Here is a 21,452-nt window from a genome sequence, read left to right as displayed (position 1 = left end):
TGCACTTCCCTTATGGCTAGAATACAAGAAGCGCAAAATATCCCAATGGCTGTTTGATTTTATACTTCAGTGATCTTGACTTCCCTTTGCCCAACCCCAGTTCTACAAATCTATCAAGACCAGATTAAATGTCATCTGTTCTATGAAGTTTACAGGGAGTTGTCTAATTTGTGTACATAATCCAGGGTCTAGCACCACATCTGGTGCAAAGGACTGATGGGTATGGTCACAGAAGCGTGCACTGAACAGCTCCTGTAGGCTTCTCATGTGCCTTGGTAAGCATTCTCACACACATCTGCCTGTGGTATTCCTATACTCTACAGGGTAAATGGTGACCCCAGGATTTGGGCAGTGCACACTGGCACAACAGTACAGGGCAGCCCTCTGGCAAATAGCAGGAGCTCATTAAGGATTTGTTGACTGAGTTAGGCACTTTTTGCTATCATGAGGGTAGAGAATGTCCAGTCTGGCTCTGTCTTCCTATTAGTTGTTTGGAGAGCAGTTACCATTCTGTTGGTCCCTTAACGTTTCTAAATTTATATGTCCTTCCACAAAACTATTGGGTAGAAAAATTGAGGGGATTCCAACTAAATGCCAAGCTGTATCTTTGGATACCTTTGATTTCCACAATAAACAAAATTTCCCAAGTTTTGGAGGCTGCTTGAAAGAAAAATTTATTGTTTTTATTTTTTTTTTAGCTATTCCATGTACCATATGCTCTGATGAGAAAGAAGTGATGCACCTTAGAGTGTGGCCCTCACCCAGGGGGATTAAGTGCACTTCTTGATCCACAAGACAAGCAGAGAAAAAGGGAAAGAAGGCAGTGACTCCCAGCAGGTCTCAAAGTCACAATTCTAAAATTGAACCAGCCTCTCTCCCACTCCCAATGCCCCAGCACCAGAATGAGGGCATGGAAGCCCCAGCACTGACCCATACATTTGTCTCATTGTGTAGTGACTCCTACCTGCTAGATTTGTTGAAGGTGCTTATATATGTTTTCTTTTATCATTTTAATTGCCATTAAGTTCATATTCGCTAGCACCTCTAAAGAGCTCATTAAACGTGCATTTTAATGTGTTCTAAGTATATACATATGCACACATTTTTTATACATATTCATAGATATATCTGTATGTTGAATATCTCTGTTGTAATTTTCCAGCAACCTCAAAGCCTTCTATATGTTTATCCTGGGCTGAGTTTATCAGATTGATCTACTTTGTTATTTTTAGTAATTAAAAAAAATTATATGGGGACAAATAGTATTGTCTTCAGCAAGTTATTCAGAGAGACTGTTGGAGGTTTTGATATGTGACCAGAAAAATATTATTTACTAATGAAACAAGAAACATCTAGCAGGATTGAATTATAATTAATTGCTATTGCAGTTGGGAAAACTACCACTGGCTGACGGAACTCGTAGAGGTGCTGATCTTTCTTCCACTTTTGTTTCTATCCCTGCTCAGAGAAAGTAATTAATCATTATGGAAGAGGGGAAGCCTATATAATTTGTTTACTGATAAAACATCCTTAAATGAGAGAACTAGAGGTGAAGAAATCTGTGTTCTTTCAGAAAATTTAAATGAAGTATGATTCAGATTTGTTACTTTTCAGTGTGAAGCCATAACGTCATAAATTAGGGAAAAATAATTTTTAGGAAGAAAGAAGGTGCATAATTAAAGAGATAAACAATTTAAGGTTATTTCCCTGTATATGAATCTTTTTTTTTACAAAGCAAGGGTAAAATATGTACATCTTTTCAGTCTCTTAAAGTAGAATTTTTGACCTTCGATTGAGGAAGACCAATAACAATAGTATTTCACTTCAGATTTTCTTTACAGATCTTCATGAAAGTAATGAATGTTTAAATTATGAAAGTATTAGGAAAGAATATTTTACGTTTTACATGGTTTTTCTAAGCTTTCAAAAAAAAATATCCTAAATGTTGTTTTGAACACTGATAAGGAATTTTTCAGAAGCCAGTTTAAATAAAATTGAGTATCTTGGTAGTCTTGTTAGTTTCTTAGTGACACTGTCCTTTCACAGTCTTGTCTTTGAGTAGAGTTTTTACCTCTTCCAGCCAGGAGCAGCAGTGTGGACTGGTGGTTAGAGCGAATTGGGACCACACCTAGCGTGTGTATCCATAGCTGAGCTTGTCAAGAGCAGGATGGTTCTAGAACACTCAGAGACATGAAAGCTCTAGAAGACGAGAAGCCTTACTTATACAATGGCCAGTTTAACACATTTTAAAACAATTTATTTGAAAAAATAAAATATCCATAAATAGGTTTATGACCACTTTTTTCACAATCCCTTTATTTTTGTGTTGTAGCATATAAAGACATAATCTAGTAAGAAAGCATCAGATAAAACATTAAAAAACAAAATGTTGCTGTTCTAAACTGAAGTACACATAAACATGTATATATCCATTTATATTTCTTTGTATTTTCCAATAAGGTAATAAACTACATACATTCTAAAGAAGAGACTAGAAAACTTTTTCAGTACCCTTGGAACCTTCAGAGAAAGACGTTTTTGTCTTGTTAAGAGACTTCCCGGCTTCTCAGTGAAGTAAGTTCCCTTTGAAGGACATAATGATAAATAATGGAGTGATTTCAATTGTTATTTTGCCAAAAGGTATTGTCTGCTTTTTTGTGTTCATCATGACTTGTGAAAGTCAGCTGTGTCCTTGGTCTTAGCTAGCCAGAGTAGGGAAAAGGCAAAGCCATTCCATTGTGGCTCTCTCCGGTGTGAAAAATCAGATGCCATGCATTAATGGTTGTCAGTCTGATGACTGCTCGCCTACCATTCTGGCTGAGGGGTGGAAAAGTTACCCGCACATCTCAGCCTGAATCAACATAACCCAGAGATAATCTGGAAGACCTTTCTGGTAAGAATAGCTCTTTTTAACGTATTGTTTAGATGACTTTGAAGATTTAAACTGCTTTTGTCTTTCTTACTTACATGTCTGCTGAGGGAATATACCGTACACTCTGAATTTCTTACTTTTATTAAGTTGGATTTGGTCTTGGTCTATAAACTGTGGTTGAATAAGCTGGACGTCTCTGTTAATAGAAACTTCTGTCCTTTTGTGGTCTAATGCATGAAACTAATAATTTCACACCTCTTAGGCTATAGCTATACTGAGTTTTAGTAAGTTCTTTGGTTGCTTCCATAATCAAAATATAAATAATTTTCCTACCATAAATAATTATATCCATTTTAATGTCAAAGAAGAAAATGCCTGGCTGTATTCCTGTATTGTTAGGACCAAATATCATTGAGGAATTTGCTGCACTGGAAAAAGTTTTTAAGTGAGCTATCATAAGGTATAAAATGAATTTAGAGTCTGTGAATGACAAATAAGATTTATCAAGCAGCATAAAGCAAATTGGTACATTTAAAAGTTAATGGTATTTTGGAGTACCAAATTACAGTGGGGAGATGACAGAAATATTTTGCAGTTCCGAAAAGCACCCTAAAGACTTGAAGTGTTTAACAAACCATATCATGTGGTATTATAATATTGGTTTCCATTCCTTTTGGACTGTGACTGCATTAACTTATGTTTTCCAGAGGTAGGTGTTTTTGAAAGGCGGAAGTTTATTAATGTTTGTCATTTTCTTCACAAAGCTCAGTAATGGGCTGTAGCTGGCTAATTTAATCCATAAGGCACTTTCATACCCTGTTGCAGGTTTTAAGCAGAAGTCAAATTGCTTTGTTACATTTAGGTATAGAACAAAGGCATTATGTCATTCTATATGTATACATCCCACTGAGCTCCAATAGTTACCAAGAGAAAACCGCACTTCATTCCTTTCCCTCTCTGGAAAGCCATAGGTGTACGACCTCCAAAGCAAACAAACAAAATTACCATGCCTTAAAGAAAAACAAAAACCCAAAATGAAACCTAAGGCAGTATGAAAGCCTGGAACTGACCCTGTCCAAGCTTTGTGCCTTTTTAATTTTAATCGCCACAGCCTGCAACTCCAGTCTCCTCTGATTTCACAGAAGTGAGTTGACTTTTAAAGATCTGTTGTCAATGTGTGGAAATATCTGCACCTCTAACTCTATAGGTAGATATTGGAAAACGACCAGGTTTGTGTTGATCTTTCATAATCCTCAGGAATTGGACTGCGCTGCCATTTGCTAGGGTCAGATGACTGACGTTGGGAGATGGATGGGTGTCCTCAGGCAGGCCTGGCAGGATGAGCGGAACTTGTCTAGATTCAGAAACTGGATTGTTTTTACCTTCTTACGTGACGACGCTGATATGGCATAATACTGACTGAGCTGCGATGCAGGGCCGTCTGCTGGCTGATTTTCATTGCAGGCCTATTGACAGAGTCTCATTGTTTCTGCTCGGTGTTAATCTTCTTGATTTCATCACTGATGAATTGGCACAGAGTAGGTGAATTTTGTTCATATTTTAGGGGAATACACCAATTGAATAATTATTTGAGAGGATCTGGACGTCTTCTGGAGCTTAACTGTTTGGAAACAGTGTGGTTTCTAAAGAGCCACAATGTACCATTTAAAAAAAATCCTCTTAGGGTCTCAAAATTATATTCTAGAAGCACTCTTCTGAATTTTTCATTTCTAAATTGTATCACCCTGTCCACGCTTGTACCGGATACGGCATAGGTGTAAATCCTTCTTATTTAGCATCATAATTTTGAGATGTGTGATGGTGATTGGGGTACAGAATTATTCTTGAGATTCTGTTTGTTTTATAAACTAATATACTGAGTGAAGACGTTTTCTTAATTTTATGTGTTGGGACCTCAGGTCACACAATAAAATAAAAATATCTCAAGACTATAATCTACAACATAATATTTAACCTTCTCAGGATGCTCAACTTCAGATACTCTTAGTTAAAAAGTCAGGAAGTACTATCAAGAACAAGTCCAGAAAGGCATTTTTTTCACATTAGCTTAACCAAGACTCTTATCCGAGGCAGCTAACGATCAGCCCAAATGACTAATTTGATTTTCTACTTCTCTTCCTTTCCTTAATCAGAATTCTGATAGAGGGATTAATTAGCAATAAAGCAACATGAGGAAGATGGAAAGAAAACGAGGGCATAGATAATCCACAAACTATATATAATCATCCCTGCGTAATCAGAAGTTAACTATCATTAACATGACATTTGCTTTTAAAGCCAGGAAGAAAGTTATGATTTTTGGCACTAACCTAATCTTTAATTATAGCACAGTACCATTCTTTCCTTGTGTTTGTTAAGATAGCTATAAATTATATTAGTCTAGGGCTTTTGTGTCATTTCCTTTCCTTTTCCATGATTTATATAGTCAGAATACTGACCTATAATTAAGTGTACTTGAGAATGGTCTCCAGTTAATTAAATGCTCTGGAGTGTGTAGGGTGTTCTTTGCCAAAATTCCAAGAGAAGAGGCCATCCCTGGGTTAAATATCTACAAGGAGTCTGGGTAAATCTTCAGTGCTAGTCTTCTATGACTGTTGAAGCTGTCATGAGAAGTAAAAATAAATCTTTCTTGACTATTGTCTATAAAAGAATGTAAGATTCATCTTTTCGTATAATTTAAGGATATCATTTCGAAAAGTAATTGTCTCATTTGAGGCATGCCTGGTTTTTAATAACTAGTAAAACATATATCATATGGAAATGAAAAATAAACTCTTGTCTTCCTTCCTCTCTTTATTTTTGTCCTTTTATCCTTCTCCATAACAATTCTCTATTCTCTGCCAGAAACAACTAGTGGCCACTCAATTTGATTCAATATATGGATGTGAATTTGCTTCTGTGTGCAGTGCAGTAAGCTGAAGAGGGCCTATTAACACAAGTAACTCTTACCCAAAGAGCCTACCCAGGTGCCAGAACTTGCCCTCACTCCAAGGGTGAGTGGAGACCCTGTCCCTCTTTATCTGGTTTTCCATCCTTACCTCACTTTGCCAGCAACACCTCGCCACCCAAATGCACGTATGCCCTGAATGATATGGAACTTGTTTCCATTCCAAGATCCCAAGGCAAATCTTAGGGCCCATATCAGCTAAAGGGAATGAAGAAGGGAAGGTGGGGGGAGGGAGGGCAGGGGTTATGTGGAGGATGGGAAAGACTCTCATTCCTCTGTGGTTTCACGTAGAAAGGAAACTCTAAATCTGCTTGGAGGCTGCATCAAAACATTTATTCAGGCAATTGCTCACTGTAGTTGGGTCATCTGTATACAGCAGAGGGATATATACTGGCAGCTGGGTGGAGGGAGTTGGGTCTACAGATGTTTTATTTGGCATGCACAGTGTTTTAAAAAATTGAGCCAACATTTAAAAAATTAACAGATTTCAATCCCAGTCCAGATTTCTGGCTTCTTTTGGGAAAATCAGAAGAGTGGCAACACTGCATCTGTAATCTCCAAACTAAACCTTGAGGTGACCAGAGGTGACAAGGGTGAACATACTTACTGGTGATCAACGGGATCTGTTACATTACTGCCTGGCCCCTATATAGACGGAGCTAACCTCCTCCCTCCCACCTTTCCCCTCACACCCACACATGCACACTGTTCATGATGTGCAGGTAGAGGTGCTGTTTTGGAGGGAGAGGTAGACGACTTGAGAGGTGATCAGATCAACCTTGGCTGGGCCAATATTAAGGTGAGGGTAGGAAGAGAGGCAAGGCACCCTCCCAGGTTTAATTGGGACCATATGAAATTTACCTTTTTATAGTTCAGAAGCATCACACTGGCACTTTTATGTCTACAATCCACCTTCCCTCTCCTTTTCAAAATTTCTGCTATAGCCCTAGAGTCTTCATTGTTCTATGGAATTTGTTAAAGAATGGTATATTGTCCTTTTAGATCCCTAGGACTTCAGTGATCCATGATTGGATTTTAGGGAACAGCTCGCCTTTTCTTTCCTCCATAGATTTATTTTTTATTTTCAGCCCAGTAGATATTCTGTTTCTCTCCAATTAAAAAAAAGTAATAATTTACAGACAGAATCACTCACTGTCTTGTGATCCTAAGCTTTAATAACTCTGAACTCAGAAAGACTAATATATATATATTTATTTATTGTGATAAAATACACATAACATAAAATTTACTATTTTAACCATTTTTAGATGTACAACTGATAACATAAAGTGTATTCACAGTATTGTGCAACCACCCCTGTCCATTTCCAGAACTTTTCTATCATCCCAAACAAATTCTGTGCCAATTACATAATAACTCCCCATTCATCTTTCCCCAGCCCCAGGTAACCTACATTCTACTTTTCTTTCCCTATGAGTTTGCCTGTTCTAGGTACTGCATACAAGTGGAATCACACAATATTTTTCCTTCTATGTCTGCTTATTACACTAAGCATAATGTTTTCAAGGCTCACTCATGTTGTACTATGTATCAGAATTACATTCTTTTTTAAGGTTGCATAATATTCCATTGTGTGTATCTATCACATTTTGTTTATCCATTTATCTGTTGATGGACATTTGGCTACTGTAAATAATGCTGCAGTGACCACTGATGTACAAGTGTCTGAGTCCCTGCTTTCAATCCTTTTGGGTATATACCTCGAAATGGAATTGCTGGATCATATGTTAATTTTATGTTTAACTTTTTGAAAAACTGCCAAACCGTTCTATAGTTTTACAGGGGTGACAAATGCAAACTGCCTTAAATCGTCCTTTTAAATTACGATAAAGCCAGGCTTCTTTTTCTTTTGCCATAGGAAATATTTATCAGGTCAGAGAAAAGGTAAATTCTTCCTAAATATTCTAATCAAAAAGAGTTTCATTAGGGTCCAATTTTGATGAACACTGTTTCTGGTTTTCAAGCCTATATGCAGCACTTTTTAGTTTCAGATTAACTGTTCTGATAATGATTTTTAGAATTTAAATTCTTCCATGGAAACCATCATAGCTGATGAGCCTATTTGCACAACCAACAAAGTTAACCCTGGGTTCCCATTCTTCTAATCCTGGAAGTTAATTCGTTAGCACATTATTATCACACAAATGCCTTTATGTAATCATACATGAACACATGTGGTTTGAGTATGATATTAACATACATGCACACATGTGTGGAGGAATGTTAAACACAGTGCAATCTATACCCACCAGTAACAGTTTGTGCCATGCGTTTCCTTATAAGCAAATGGCACTCGTTTTAGATAAATTTTATGATTCTCATCAAAACAATTTTTCTCATTTAAGCCCACTTTAACTTTATTATGTAAATGAACTTTGGGGATGGCAGTGTAAGAGTTCAAGTGAGCTCTGAAACACTCTCTGGCTGACTTCGGGAGAAAAGAAAAGTCATCATTGGCAGTAATGTAGACAGACACGTCTCCTTTTAAATGGTGGCAGTGGTCTGTGTCTGCAGTCAAAGCTGTAGCGTGTGGGTTCATGTTTTCATAGTACAAAGGAGTTGCATTTGACAATTTCATACCAAATAGTCCCTTATGTTCAGCCATGGAAATAACGGGAGCAGATCTGTGGGTGGGAATGGCTACATTGGCTCAAAAAACTCTCAGGACTAAGATCCAGGTCTGTGATGTTGACAGTGTGGAGAGGAGATGCAGTGTGGAAAAGGAGGAGCTATGTCTTTTGTTTAAAGATCTCAGTTAATCCCATTTTCTGTTATATTTTACAACGGGATAAGAGGATCAGAAGGATTTTATATCATTTTAGTTTTCAAAATAATCATTCAAGTGAACTGCCTGGCTAAGTAACAACTCAGATTTCTTTTCCATCTAATTCCTTTCCTATGTTTTTTTGTTTCCTTGTCTTGCTTCTCTATGGCACTATCCTGCCGGGCACCCTCCTCTAGCTGGACCCAGCTGAGTTCCTGCCTATGTGCGTTCCCAGTATAAGCAGCCAATCTAACTTACCACATACTGGGGGAAAGGCATGGACCCAGGATTTCATTCTGCTACTTGACAGTGATGGGACCCAGGGACAGCATGGGCTCTGTAGTTACGCAGCTCTGGCTTTGGGGTCTGATTCTGTCCCTTACTGACTTTGTCAACTCTAGCAAGTTAGTCAACCTCTTGGAGCATTTAAGTTTCCTCATCTGATATGTTCTTTGTGAGAAGTGTAGGAATTTAGAGAGAAAATGAGGACTGGGAACCAGGTAGAGAAGAAGGACAGTGAAGAATTATCTGAGATGGAGTTGCCCAAAGGACTTTTAAGAACAAAGCCAGGCAACATTAAATTTTAAGTTGCTTATCATCCCATGCTATAATGGAATCCCCTTCTTGTACTAACACCTTGTTTAAAAAAAAATATATATATATATATATAAAATTTATTTATTGCTGATACTTTAGAATGGAGATGAATTTAAAGGGGTTTCACTTCTGAGCTAATAGACCCTGAAAGAGAGAAAAGAATAGTCATAGGTGAAGCATATAGTATCCTATATGGTACCCTATGTGGGGAAGTCATCATAAACAAAATTAGAATAAGTGATTATTAGGGGAAATGGAGCCTTCCTGGGCATTCCTGGAGATATTGGACTAACTTTGGATTGCCAAATTGTTTATTATGTCAAAGGATATTTTCAAAAAACCTCATTATTTCTTCAATGATTTTAATGCAAAAATGAAGAATCATAGAACAAAAGAAGTTCCTTTACACTGAATAAATATGGCCTGATGGAAATTTTACTACTATTGTTTTTATCTTTGCCTCATTTTCCTGTGGACTGTCAAATACTTCATTCCTAGACCAGCATGTAAAAGTCTTGAATCTAGCTTCCAACTCCTTTCAAAGCTAAGACTGACATTTACCTAAAGTAACTGCCCAGTTTACAAGGTTGGGAGGCCCAAACCTTTGGGGTAATTCCAGGTTTTGCACTTGTGGTTCTTTGTGTATCATCAAACATTCCCATGGGAAGAAAGTGTGGCTAATCAGGATCCCAGGCTGAAGGTTATAAACTTTTTTCCCAAAGGGAAGACAGAGATTCTGTACTACAGGAATGATTCGGTCGTATTGATGTGGAAGCTTTCTTAGATTTTTTTGGTCCTATAGCCTCATTTTACAGATGTTTTCATTTAAGTTTGGAAGAGTTAAGTGATTTATTCAAGCTCACACATCTGTTTTGTGGTAAAAATGAGATTGAACCCAGGTTTCATAATTCCTGGTTCATCTAGATATTTGTCCATTTTAACACCTCCTGGGGGCCACTATTGCACGAGGTACTGAGAACTAATAATAAACCACGCAGTTCTGTAGCTCTGTTTATCAAGTGTTGGGAAGATACCATCTAGAAAGCAACAAATAGATGCATCAAACCTTAAATTTGAAATGGATCTTAGTGTTTATTTACTCTAATTTGTACTTAAGATAATGAGGCCCTAATCTAATGAGGTAACTTGGGATGAACAGACAGATTTGAGTAATTCTGGTGTTAAGAGTCAACAAGACTTGACGGCTAGTTAACCATGGAGGCTGAAAGATAGAGAATTCAAAGGTATACAAGGAATTAAGAACTTGGTAGCAGAATAGCATAGTCATTAGAAACACAAGCTGTGTATTTCTCTTCCATTACGATTTGAGGGACCTGAGATCAGGAGACCTCAGTTTACCCATCTGTGAAATCAAGATCATTTCAACTTGAGGGGTTTTGTGAGGATCAAGTGGTATTACATTTGTTGCGCTATATTGCCTGGCATGTGTAGGTGAGTATTATTATCAAGAGCATAGTGATATTGATTTATGAGAAAAAATGAGGTGTGTTGGTTTAGGGAAATTCTTTCTCCATTAACTTATGGATTCAATTTTTGATTTATGAAGACTCTAGAGCCTGGCTACATCAATTAGCCATACTTTTTCTTGTATCCGCCATCATCTCAGAGCTTTTTAACTACTAAAAAAATGAAAGGAATAAGAGTAGACTTGGGCTACCAAGTTTTGGAACAAGAATTCAGTGAAACGTGAATAGGAAGACCACTGAGTGCAATCCAGGGAAAGAATGATCGCTGTAAATCATACAGTGTTGGCTATGAACTCTTAGTGAATGATGCCAAGAGGATGTCTTGATTCAGATACTGTAAGCCGACTCTGCACGGGAGAATTCTGTTGAGGTGATCTTAGTTGGTAGCACTGGTTTGTAAAATACTTCTGAGTTTAGGGGGAGCAATAGTAACCAAAAGCATCCCATAAAACAAACTTCTGTTTCCTTTTATTGCACTTGGTGAAGGTTATTAAGAATGTAATTCTTTCTGCTTGCTATGTGATTAGCAGCTGAACCTTTTGGGGGTACATTTCCATTGCTACTCTCTTGTTATTGCAAATGGAATTTGCATGCCTAATTCCCTTCCCTCCATATTGAATCCATACCCCTTCAGGTCTAACGGCATGCTAAAAATGATTCCAAATCTCCGATGTTGATTGTGGGCCATATGTTAGCACTAATTATATAAATGAGGCTTGGTGGAAATGTGACATGCTAAGTGTTTTGAGCTTAAGGAATTACCTAAATGAATTCTAGCTTGAGTTAATGCTAGGAGAGACAAGGAAATGCGGGTGCAGGTTTTGAGCAGATGTCAGCAGGTCTTCTTGGCTCTTCATGGTCTTTATTTGTCTAACAATAAGGACTGCTGATGGAACATTGTGTCAGAATATTTTGAGGTGCCGTTTTCCTGAAAACTGCATTTTGCACCTACAGATGGATCCATTTTCTGAATAAGCAGAGTGGAATGACAGAATATCAAAGATCAGAATCTGCAGTCTTGCTGTGAGTTTGAAAACTTAGCATTCACTGGGGCCCATTGCTGAGATCATTATGGCACTGAAGCTGGAAACTTTCTAGAAGGACATTTCATTTCAGTATCCAACATTCCTGAGCTTTAATTTTCAAAATAAAAGTGAGAGAGGAAAAGAATGGTTCTGGTTCAAAGCAAAAGTGAACTACAAAATCGAGACACATTTTCTCCTTGTATGTAACAATTGAGGAAGCTCTTGCCATGGCATGTGTTGCTTGCAGAGGTTTGGGGAGCTTTGGGACCCTAAATCGTGTCAGGGTGGGACTCCAGCTCACTCCCTTTTCCTGGAAATCATGAAGTTCCAAACGTGTCAATGATTACCTGTTTCAGAACCCGTGGTAAACCTCACTTACATCCTTGTGTGTTGCCCTCACAAACTTCTCAAGATTGGACTGTATTGCCGTTTAAAATTGGCAAGAAAGCAGCTGATTGACAACCAATCCCCAGTCAATAAGTATATTTAGAGCATTTCTTTAGCGTGTGGCACTTAGGTCCCACTGTCCTGTCTTCTCAGGTGCTTTACACAGACTTTGATCCCCTTGAGGATGTAAACTCTGCTTTTTCTTTCTGAGCCCCCAGCATAAAGTCCAGTGCTTGACACGCAACAAACATTTGCTGAATGAGTGTTGCTAAAATTGTAGAAATAGCTAACCTTATTGAGGACTTACCGTATTAAATATTAGACCAGCATCATCTCATTTTATCCATACTGTTGTGTTCTTAGAAGGGCTGCTCTTGTGGCTTTGCAGATGAGGAAACTGAGGTTAAGAAAGAATAAACACCTTGCCTAAAAATCACAAAAATAAAAGTGATAGAGGTGGAATTTGAATCTAGAGATGTCTGACCCTGTGTCTGTCTGTAGGGTATGGATTCTGTCTTTTAGACACCTCTGAGCTAAGTTCATTGTTCTCAAATCTGCATCTCTGAGTATATTCTTGAGGGCTGGTGAATTTCCTTGAGTGAGATGTTCTGTGTTCTGTGTGTTTTTATTGCAGTGGTAATCTAAGTAGAATGGATCTGAGTGTATTCTTGATCATCTGGATGACCATGTTGTGATGGTATTTACTATCAAGTTAGTGCTTTTTCAACTAGTATTACTTTAATTGTAGGACATTATTCAGGGAGCAACAGAGACAGACTAAATATGGAGATAATAATGTGTTTGTGCCAATGAAGTGTCTGTAACATTAAGGGTTGTGGAGTGGTTTAAATAGAGAACTAGAGTGAAAAAAAATAAATTTCTACAGAGCACAAAGCAGTGGTGATGTGACAACACCATAGAAGCTGTGCCCTTCCAGTCAGACCACATTCACATGGGGAACAGTAATATGGTTTCAATAAACTAATATTAGCCATTATATTGAAGAGAAGTGATTTATTAATTTCTTTTATAATCTTACATACTTGTTTTTCTTTATAACCTTATTTTGTTTATGGATATAGAGCACTTCAGACATAAGGAGTTACAATTTCATGTTTATGCATATTTATGTAACAATAAACTGAATCTGTCAAGACTGGGGAGGGAGCCATAATATTTTTCGTTGTTTTTTGTTTTTTTCCCTTTCAAAGGAATCTGTATACTCTTTGAGGGGTGAGTGCCTACATCAGCCTTTGGGCATCATATGATCCCCAGGGATAAAACTGAAACTAGATCAGGATAGTGTGTGTGTGTGTGTGTCTGTGTGTGTGTGTGTCTGTGTGTGTGTGTGTGTGCATGCATGCACGCACATGCTTATATCCGTGAAACATAAGTGGTGGTAGTGGAAGTTTGGGGGATGGTTGACTAGCATCTCCTGGGGCCCAACTGTTTAGTCTTGACATTAAGCAACAGTTTCTGAAGAAGATTTCCTACCCCATGTGGTTTTCTATGGGTGTCTTATGTACTCAATTCCTATTGCACTGAAGAAATGTGGCTTCTTTGAACCTATATATTTCCAGAATCTTATTCTTGGTGACCCTCTTTTGCCAAGAAGTGAAAAGACATTCCCTTGGCACATTGGGCCACTGCAATATCTTTATATGCTGGTCTGCAGCCACCGGACTGCAAACCTACTCCATGTAGAATGACGAGTACCCCCTTGTAGATGCATTTACCGTAGTCCAAATCAGACCCTGTGCCTCTTTTAGATCATGACTCAATGCTCATCTCTAGGGCCAGCTGGCCTGAGGAATTGTGCTCAGATTATTAGAGATGATTGAAAAGGTCTTTGAGAAGGAAGTGTTAGCATCCCCAGGACTTAAATCTCCATGTACCCATTGGAGTAGCACCAGTTATAGAAGCAGACATCTCTGTCTACCATGATGGAAAGTCCAGGCAGAAGGGGAATCAGAGGGAGATGGAGAAATAAATGCAGATAACACCAGAATTCTGGGTTCAAATCCTAGCTCCTCTGTCTTTAGCTGGGAGCATTGCATTCTTCATCAGCAGGATGTGGAAAGTCAACCACAGGGAGTGTAGATGAGAAGCAGCTGAGAAGATGTTTGTTTATTCCCATCCTTTCCATTGGGTCCCTTTATCTTAGGCTAGGAAACCTCTAGGGCTTCTTTTCTATTTGCTTAATGAAGGCTGAAAGAAATTTAAGAGGAAAAAGTACTCTCGTGCTGTGACTCAGTGCTATTTCATGTTCCATCCATATAACCCCTATGATCACCTCCTTTACCTGTTCCCAGTTGGAAAATACTCTTAGTTGTCCTCAGTTTGTAGAACAGGGTCAAGAGATACAGCCTGATCCTGCTAAAGGATTGGGACCTTCCCAGCCTCGGGTACCACTTGGCCCATGTCATCAGCCACCAACAAACTTTGGGAAGCTTCCCTGCATTTTCTCCACCTGGTCTCAGATCCACAGCTCTCAATGTCAAAGCAACAGAGCAACTCCCACTGGAGCTGCTCTTGACCTCATTCTCCCGAAGTCAGGCTGCAGGCACCGCTGAAGGGAGGTGTTACAGAACACACCCAAAGAACTCCCTCTAGGATATGGGGAAAATATAATTCTCTTTCTCCCCCAGAACAGATTGTGCACATAGGTGGATCTCCAGCTCACCTACTCGGAAGAAGGTGCACAGTACAACTGAGGATCAAATTGGATGAAAGGCAAATTGTAAAAATAACTAATATAGCAATTTAAAGTTTGTAAAACAACTTCACATACATTTATGCTTATGTAAGGAGACATGTTACATGAAAAAATTAAAAACAAAATATTACTATTAAATTTTAAAATGAGAATATATGCTTTTTGAGTCTTTCCATTTGATCTAAAATTTATTTAGATCTTTGTAAGCTTTGCTGGAAATAACCTTTGTGTAGGACATTACACTAGAGTCTCTGGGATGGAATAAAGTACTCTGCAATTCCAAAAGCTGCATTATAAATTGCATGCTTTCTGAATGGAATGGGTACAAGATGAATTTGATTTGTACCTTTAATTTTTCCACCAATATCCAGCAACTGGTTAGAAAATACCAGGCTTGGTTGGCACAGGTGTAGGGACAAGATTCACCAGCCAGCCATATCCTCCTCCCTTTGGGAGCCTCCGGAGATTAGAGAGCAGAAGGAAGGGACAGATTACTGCAGTCGCAACAGTGTGTAACAAAAGTATTGTGCCCTTGAAATGCTAATATGGGTGAGCATCACATTGTAAAATTCACACGGTTAGGAGGCAGCCTAGCCACTTGAATCACATAGACTGATCTTTATGGGAGACCTCTTATTTTATTCTTTGCATATTTCATTTTCATCCTGTGTTTTCTTTGGAATTAATAGAACTTCTTAAAAACTGCTGTCTATAAATTTTCTCTCCTGCATATGTCTCGAAACAGTTTCATTTCTTCATTTAAAACATTACAGCCATTTCAAAATGCTCTATTTTGTATTTAATTTCACCATCTCATATAAAATACATGTTCTTCACATAATTATGTAAAAATGGGTTTGCAAATGTGCTAGAGATCCATATGATGGGCACATTATAGGATTCTAAGTAATAATAACCTCCTGTTTACATTAGACCTGATTTTCATGCCAGTTTTTATACTTTAATAGAGCCAGAACAGGGCTTTGCTCAAATATGCCAGTTTATTCTGGTCCATGAAATACACTTGAAATATCACAGATAAGTTTGCCTGGGAGAATGTGCAACTACATCTGATACTTTAGAGGTGAACATAATGGAGCCAGAGATGGGAACCATTGTTGTCCTGTTTGCTGTGAGCAGAGCTAAACCAAGCCCAGCAGGGTTACTGGAAGACCCAAGGCATAGGCAAGAGAGGAGGAAACAGAAAAAGGAAAATATAAATTGAAAACAGTAGGCAATTAGGCAAACGGAAAAAAAAGAAAAGGTATCGTGTTATATAAAGGAGAGCTCGAGCACACCAAGCTCAATTGATACAAGGAAAGCACAGTGGTTTTCAAGTGTGGTCCCGGGAACGGCAGCATCAGCATCACCTGGAAACTTGTTACAAATGCAAATGCTCGTGCCCTACCCTGTCCCCATCCTGAATCAATCCATGGGGAAGAGACCCAGGAAGCTGAATAGATCTTCCAGGTGATTTTGATGTGCACTCATGTTTGAGAACTCCCAGTCTCCTGGAAGGTTCCAACAGCCTCAGCACAGTGTGCTGAGTGTTTGAGAGGCTGTGCACCTGTGTGGAGTGACACCAAGCCCAGCTCAGGAGGGGGAGAGTCAGGGACCCAAAGGACATGGGGATGGAGAGCAGAGCCTAGCTAGTAGAGATATACCAGGTAGTTATTCTCTCCAGAGCAAATGTTTTGAAAGCAGCACCTTTTCAGTGACTTCTCAGGTGACAATGTCATGACAGAGTTTAGACAGTTGGAGGAACCACGTGAAAGGCCTGGAGAGAATCTTGTCCAAGGGTGGAGTTATGTGTTTGCTCTACCACTCAGCGGTCTCCTGATGTGTCACTGCCCAGCCTCAAGTGTATGGTGTTGGCCAAACCTTTAGGAGGGGCAGCAGGAAGCAGGATCCAGGCAGAGGGGGGAAAACATTGTGCCCTGGGGGACTGGGCAGAAGTTAGGGCATGCAGAGCACAAAAGGCTGAGGGGGCGATGGCCAGAGTTGTGGCCATCAGTGCAAGGCTTAGGAGTCATTGGACACCCAAGATAGAAAATGAACCCCACACTAAATGGGATCAATACTTTATTTTTTTTTCTTTATAAATTTATTTATTTGTTTTTATTTTTGGCTGCGTTGGGTCTTCATTGCTGTGCACGGGCTTTCTCTAGTTGCGGCGAGTGGCGGCTACTCCTTGTTGTGGCGTGTGGGCTTCTCCTTGCGGTGGCTTCTCTTGTTGCGAAGCATGGACTCTAGGTGCGTGGGCTCAGTAGTTGTGGCACACGGGCTCAGTAGTTGTGGCTCGCAGGCTCTAGACGTGCAGGCTCAGTAGTTGTGGCACATGGGCTTAGCTGCTCCGCGGCATGTGGGATCTTCCCGGACCAGGGCTCGAACCCGTGTCCCCTGCATTGGCAGGCGGATTCTTAACTACTGTGCCACCAGGGAAGCCCAGGATCAATACTTTCTCACAGTCCCCTACTAGAGGCCCATCTCTGGTACACGCACTCTGGGACATCTGACTTCAACCAGGCCCAAAGCACTTGTCTGTGGATATTTGAGAGAACAAAAATCATCTAGTCAATAGGAAACAAATGCCAGTGATCCCCCAAAGAAGCAGAAGATGCAAGAGGAGAGATGCTCTTCCTTAGGGCATTCCCTCCTCTCATTCACATTCATGAAAATATTCAGGGCAAACAATTTTTTTTTTTTTTTTTTTTTTTTGTGCTGTACGTGGACCTCTGATTGTTGTGGCCTCTCCCGTTGCGGAGCACAGGCTCCGGACGCGCAGGCTCAGCGGCCATGGCTCACGGGCCCAGCCGCTCCGTGGCACATGGGATCTTCCCAGACCAGGGCACGAACCCGTGTCCCCTACATTGGCAGGCGGACTCTCAACCACTGCGCCACCAGGGAAGCCCCAACAATTTCTCATTTAACCTTAGAGATAAAGCCAAGTGGGATTTGACTCATGTTCGGTTTCCTATAGAGAATACATTTGAAATATGGGAAACATGGTGATACACTTTTGCTGTAGGCAGTGCATTGCAGTTGACCTTGTATTTAGAGGTGATTATCAAAATATTTTATCATCTGTTTACCTAGACAGAAACAGCTAATTCAGCCTTGTCCATAACCTTCCTTTTTAAAAAGTAGCATTTGCTTCTTTCAGTGGTTTAAACAATGATTAGGGAAATGTACTGTAAATAATATTTTCACTATATGTTAACTAGATGAGTTTTCCCCCAAGTTTACAGAATTAAATGCACACACATTTCCTGAGATTTTTAAACTTGTCTTTGACCTCTTTCAAATGCTTTTCTAGGCCTTCTTTTTCCAAAATGCATCTCTCCTCCACTACCACCCAGTCCTAACTTCACTCTTTGAGTTCAAATGGCTTCCTCTCTAAGTCCCATAAGGGCAAGATGGTGTGGGCTTGGCTCTCCCTTGGCCTCTAGCCCAGTGCCTGGCACAGTAGGTGCTCAATAAACATTAATTAAACCAATGAATGGCTACGGAAGACTGCTCTTTGTACCTGCTTTTGAAGCCGGTCTCTCTCCCATTGTCTCCTTTTGCCCTCTTTCTTCCCTCTCTTCCTGATGGGTTCATTACAAAGACATTAAACCCAGTCCTCAGTTTCTCTAAATTGTTTGTACAACTCATTAGGTTATGTTAAAAGGTAACAAAGGCATGTAGTAAAACTATTTTTTTTTTGCATCAGAAGCTGTGTAATTTAGAGACGTAGCATAGCTTACAATGCACATTAATTATGAAAGAATATATAGTATTGAAACTATGAATTGTGGCCAGAAAAAAAATCTTTTTGATTGTTTACTGTCCAGTGGACTCCGTTTTAGGTGTAGTCCCTTCCAGGGAGAGGCTCATAGAAAGGGTGAGCTGGGGTGTGAGAGCATATAGATGCATATAGATAAAAGAGGTCATGGGCAGGGTTTCATGAAATTTGAATGTGAAGTGGTATTATGCATCTCTTTCATTTAAATAACTTAAAATGAGTAATTCACTCCCCAGAACATTTGATAAAAATCCTTGGAAGTTTGCCAGCAGGCACGGTGGAGGAAGGAATGCGTATTCAAAAGAGAAAAAAGAGAGAGAGAAAATGAGGAAGCCAAACCTGCAGAAGCAATCTATACCTGATTTATTTTCTAAAATAAATGGAAACATCTTAGTAACAATTGCTTTGAAGAGCCAGGACCTCACTTTACAATGCTAAGCAATACAGTCTTCGGAAACGCTACCTTGGAAACGCCAGTGCATTTAAGAAAGGACCCCAGAACACTTCCTTTGCAATGTGTTCACCTCAGGTGACAGATCCCTGCTCTGGAAGCTAGGTTCTGGGGTGTCAAAACACCTCCGTGCAGTGGTGATCGTTGCCATAGAGATAACTAGATGATGGATAGCTAGATGATAGATAGGCACTGAAGAGATAGTAGATAAATGATCTCATATGTCAGAAGAGGGCTTTGTGCCTAGGAAATTACAGATTTTTTTTCAAAAACAATTCTTCTGTCAAAATCAAACATAGAACTCACTTTGCTTTACTCCCACTCTGTGCATTCCACTCCTCTTCCAAAGCTTTTTTCTTATTATCACATCTGTGATGTGTTCCACCCATTCGATTCTTGCTTGACTTCTTGTCGAGGAGATTAACTTTCTTCAGAGGTTAAAGGCACTACCAGTGCTGGGGGAAGGACGTAGACAGCTGACCACTCAGGTTTCTTTATTTTACACTAAATTAGGGCTTCATCAGTTGTTTTGTCCTTTTTTGTACTCAGACCAGTTTTTTCCCTTTTCTTCTTCCTTTTTTTTTTTTTTTTGGTACCTTGTGGCATGCAGCATCTTAGTTCGCAGACTAGGGATCAAACCCACATCACCTACAATTGGGAGCGACGTCTTAACCACTGAAGCACAGGGACATCCCTCCTCTTCCTTACTTCCTACTTCTTTGTTTCTCCCTTTCCTTCTTTCTTCTTAACCCCTCCCCCATCTCTTGTTCCCATCTCCATGTACCCCTGACTTTCCTGCCTCACTGCTTTCTGTCCCTACTCTTTTTCTGGGCACCTCTGTGTATTTTTCTAATTCCAGATATTCTAACACATTGAGTCCACTTGATTCTTATAATGACAATGGGCAATTTCAGCAGATATATCTACACATTTTATAAAATGATAATGAGATGGGACCTTGAAAACTCATCTTAAAATATGGCACGTGCCCACTGGTCTGGATTCCAGAAAGGACTCTGAAGAATAAATAGGTTTGAACGTGGGCTCAGAGCTATTATTTCCTCTGCAATGTGACCTCTGACAGCTGAAAAATCAGACCCCATTTTATGGGCCGTTAAACAGCAACGGAGTCCTAAATTGTGCTTCTGCCACAGGAAATCACGAACAAATCAGAAGTCAAGATGTGCTCCTTGGGGCAGCTTTAGAAAATCACGGAACAGATTCAATTCCTTCATTTCACAGTGTGCAGAGAGGTTGTGATTTGCTCAAAGTTTTATAACTATGGCAACTCCAAGAATCTAGAACCTGGGGATGCTGACATGTTATCAAGTGACTTTTCCAGTCCACCCCATTACAGAAAGACCATGTGAGAAAGAAAGGAGAGAGAGCTGTTACTGCTAATGGAGCAGAATTTGGGGCCTTTCTCCAAGTCTGGGGGAAGTGGCAAAAGGAAATATTTTTAGGATAAAAGAGAGACATGTTTCTTCTGAAGAGGATGAGGGAAGAGGGAGGACGATGAAGATAATAATTGGAAACATCTTTGGATCTCAACTTTCTCATTTGTCAAATGGAGATAACAATATTTTTATTGTAAGTCTGTTTTCCTGACTAACTGGAAAAAGATGTAAAGGGCTTGATATACAGAAGGCACTCAAATAGTAACTGCTGGTGCTTTGGATTTGTGACTGAACCTTCTTTTTAACCACCTTCCTATGAAGAAGAGTTAGCACTCATGTCTTAATGGTCTGGAGTTCCTGAGGCTGGTTTTCAACAAGGTGAAAACCAACTGCAGACGAATTCAACCTAGCTCTGAAACCAGAATCTGAAAACCTGGCCCCAAGCTGTTTGCTTCCCATTTTGTAATCCCAGCTATAATTCTTGGATTGCAACTGTACCCAGGGAAGAATACACAGACAGGACAACTGTTTGTCAAAAATTATTAACTGATGCCACATGCGTGAATACATCTGTAACTTGGTCTCAATTCTGATGAAGGCTGATCTGCTGGCTCTTCTTAACATTACAGTGACTGATCATGGTTACAGGTCATACAACAATTTAGGAAGTGGACTTAGTCTTCTTCCCCAGGAAACAGACTATCAGCTGTATATTTACACACTGGAAGCTTATTGCAAAGTGCCCTTGGGATCTATACCCGTGACAGAATGAGGAAAGCTGGATCAGATAGGAGAAGGAATTCAATACGGTTGCAACAGCAGATGTGGTTCTCAGCCAAACCCTCGATGAGCTCTGCCATTGGGGTGGTTCTCTTGGCTTACCCAGAATTGAGGCCAAGGGGCTGGATCTTCATCCTCCACACCAATAGGCCGTTAGATGCTGGCTGCCCCTGTGGAGGAGGACTGACATGTGAACAGGTGTC

The 21,452-nt window shown here is 39.7% G+C and overlaps 1 long non-coding RNA gene across 1 annotated transcript in view; it reads left to right on the top strand.

Moving 5' to 3' along the window:
• Positions 1-2,521: 2,521 nt before the first annotated feature.
• LOC125964470 (uncharacterized) overlaps positions 2,522-21,452 on the top strand; it is a 111,201-nt gene continuing 92,270 nt past the window's right edge. Inside the window, exon 1 of the long non-coding RNA XR_007477519.1 lies at positions 2,522-2,574. This is a non-coding gene — a long non-coding RNA (uncharacterized LOC125964470). The remainder of the gene's footprint in view (positions 2,575-21,452) is intronic.

The sequence above is a fragment of the Orcinus orca genome, chromosome 5 (genome assembly GCF_937001465.1).
Source record: "Orcinus orca chromosome 5, mOrcOrc1.1, whole genome shotgun sequence".
Classification (NCBI taxonomy): Eukaryota; Metazoa; Chordata; class Mammalia; order Artiodactyla; family Delphinidae; genus Orcinus; species Orcinus orca.
This window is presented reverse-complemented; position numbering and strand designations above follow the sequence as displayed.